This window comes from Nicotiana tabacum, chromosome 1 (genome assembly GCF_000715075.1).
Source record: "Nicotiana tabacum cultivar K326 chromosome 1, ASM71507v2, whole genome shotgun sequence".
Lineage (NCBI taxonomy): Eukaryota > Viridiplantae > Streptophyta > Magnoliopsida > Solanales > Solanaceae > Nicotiana > Nicotiana tabacum.
In genome coordinates, this window is record NC_134080.1 from 190,485,641 (window position 1) to 190,489,023 (window position 3,383).

Sequence of the window (3,383 nt, forward strand, 5' to 3'; positions counted from 1 at the left end):
GAAGGACGTTCCTCCCCTTCCTCCTCGAAAATAACACAACAGTCCATATCATCATCCTCCAAAAATAGATTCTTCACGGCTGCCAATGCTTCATCTTCCTTTGACTCATATATAGTATTTGTCGGTTGGAAAGTCTACTCCAGATGAGGTATTAGATGCTCTAGTGGGTAGTAGGGACCGCGCCATGGTGGCGACCAGTGATTGAACTCCTCCCAAGTGTACTCATACCCCAAACCAAATATAGTGCCATGTTTCTTCAGCTTGATGGGTTTGGCGATTCCCTGGAGGATTTTGTCGAGTCCCTTTCCAAGTTCGTATCCACACCAATTAAGGATACTTTCAATCTTGTTATCCTACCATTTATCTTTGTCTACAGCGTTGACTCTTTCAATGTGGTGGTATGTTTCTCCGCCTATTCTCCTTCTGCCTCCAATCATCGGGATGATCTGGCGACTATATATGGGGTTGCTACCATCGCCATGAATGATCACCTATTGGTGATTCCATTCGAACTTCACTGCCTGATGCAGGGTTGATGCTACAGCTCCAGCGGCATGGATCCATGGTCGTCCTAATAGCAAATTGTAGGATGCTGGGACATCTATCACTTGAAAGTCAACGTCGAACCAGGTTGGCCCCATTTGCAAGCATAGGTTGATCTCTCCGATAGTAGACCTTTGGGACCCATCGAAGGCTTTGACATTGATGGCCCCATCTTTGATCTCGTGCAGGCTCTTTCCCAATGTTCTGAGAGTTATCAACGGACAGATGTTGAGGCTGGAGCCTCCATCGATCAAGACTCTAGTGACGAAGTAATCCTCGCATTGCACGGTTATGTGTAGGGCCATGTTGTGACTCAGCCCTTCCGGCGGCAACTCATCTTTGTGGAAGGTGATTTTGTGGCTTTCCAGTATTTTTCCTACCATATTTGCCATTTCGCCCCCAGTTATGTTGCTGGGCAAATAAGCTTCGCTCAATATCTTCATCAAGGCATTTTTGTGTGCGTCAGAGCTCTGTAGAAGAGCTAGGATGAAGATTTGTGCTGGTGTTTTGTTCAACTGCTTAACGACCGAATACTCCTTAGCTTGTATTATCCTCCAAAGATCATCGGGACCAGTTTTAGTAGTCCGTCCCGAGGCTTGCTTACTGGACTCAGCTAGGTGCTCTAGAGTGTAAACCCTGCCTGTTCTGGTCATACCCTGCGCAACAATTGCTTCTCCTGTCTTGGTCCTTCCTTTCCTCCTTGCTTCAGCTGTGTAATCCCATGGTATGGCATTTGAGTGGAATGGTGTTATGTCTGACATTGCTACAGGAATGGGTACCCTTGGTGGTAACACATCAACTTCAAAGAGTACAGGTGCCTTTGGAGCCCCAAACTCAACCTCAATTGGCCCGACCACCTTCGCAGAAGAAGGTGCTTCAAATTCGAGAGGTATAGACATGTTTACTTCGTTTCCCCTGGAGGGCTGGTTCTGCACAACAATCGGGTTAAGTGTGACTGCTGGTTTCTTTGTCTCATCATCCTCAACAATCAATCCTATCGATACCTTGGGGTCCCAATCATCTTCGATCTCTATCATGTGAATGTCCCCACCTCTGTGATCAGGCAGAGGGTTGTTGCGGACATTAGGAGCAGGATCCTTTGCTACGATAACCTTATTGTCGATCAGAGTTTGAATCTTGTCCTTCAACGAGCGGCATTCGTCAATGGTATGTCCCTTCATGCCGGAGTGGTACATATATGTCTTATTAGGGTTGACCCACTGGGAAGGATTTTCTAGAGTTATGGCAAGGATAGGGGAGACGTAACCAGTACCTTTAAGTTTCTCATACAGCTGGTCAATTGGCTCAGCGATGGCTGTATTTTGTCTAGGAGGTCTGCGGTCAAAATTTGGTCTGGTTCTTTGGAAATTTTGGCGAGTGGGAGGTGATTGGTAGTGAGAGGGTTGGGCATTATAAGCTTGGTAAATAGATGCAGGTTGAGAGTATCTGGATGAAGTGGGTTGATATGTGGGAGGTGGAGATGATTGGTAAACAGGTGGTGGATTTTAGTAAGAGGGTGCAGGTGCTTGGTAATTCGGGATAGGCTAATATATAAGTGGAGGTGACGGGTAAGTGTGGTATTTTAGTGGTTATTTGGCTCCCTGTGCGACCATCACAGCATTGACATCCTTCTTCTTGGATGTGCCACCAGACTGTAAAGCCTTGTTGGTTGCCTGCAATGCTTCAAGATTAGTAACCATACCATTCTTAATGTGTTCCTCAATTCTTTCTCCCAGCTTGATGATATCGGAGAATTTCTGGCCCTCGATCAGCATCAACCTCTCACAATATTGTGGGTTCTGAGCCCGGACGAAGAATCTGTTCATTTGTTCCTCTTCTAAGGCCGGCCTGACCTTAGCAGCCTCTGATCTCCAATGAGTAGCATAATCGCGAAATGTCTCAGTAGGCTTCTTCTTCAGATTCTGGATGTAGAATACATCCGGTGCATTCTCTGTATTGAATCGGAACCTATCCATGAAATCTGATGCCATACCTACCCAGCTTGTCCATTTCTTGGGGTCCTGACTGATGTACCAGGATAAAGCATCCCCTTTCAGGCTTCTCATGAAGAGTTTCATACGGATTTTCTCATTCCTTCCGACTCCGACCAACTTATCACAATATGTCCTCAAATGGACTCTGGGATCTCCCGTGCCATCGAACATTTTGAACTTGGGAGGTTTGTATCCCTCCAAAAGTTCAACATCTGGTTGAATGCAGAGGTCCTCATAATTTAGCCCCTCTATGCCTTTGTTTCCTTCCATGCCCTGGACCCGACTGGTCAACTTCTTGAGTTCTGCTGCCAAGTTTCTGATAAGAGAGTCCTTGTCATCAGACTCAGGTCCACTTGAGATTGGTTGAGTGTAGTGGGGTATGGTATCTACGTAGATGGTAGTATTGTGGGGGCGGTCGTTTGTGGTGTTCACTGGTTCAGGAATGAGTAGTGGAGTGTGGCATGTGTTGCAGTGTTGAGCATGGGTGGGTTGCATCTGTGGTTGTGGGGTGTTCTGTGGAGGTGCGGGATTTTGAGCATTTGGAAAGTTGACATCAGGAGCGGTGAGAGTGAATGATAAATTTGCCAAGTTCCGAACTTGATCCAGTTCTTCTTGGAACTTCAATAGTTTCTGCTCAAGTTGGGCAGCAGTTTCCTTAGCAACCGGGGTACCCTGAGGAATCTCAATTCTTTCAATTTCCTTTCTGGTGCTTGAATCTCCCATTCTACCTTTGTTCTTGTTCCGGATAGGACTCGGAGGAGGAGGAGGTGGAGGGACCTTGGATCTCGTACTGTATGATGCTTGTGCCAGAATGCACAAACTAACCTTTAGGGAGGGGAATAAAAA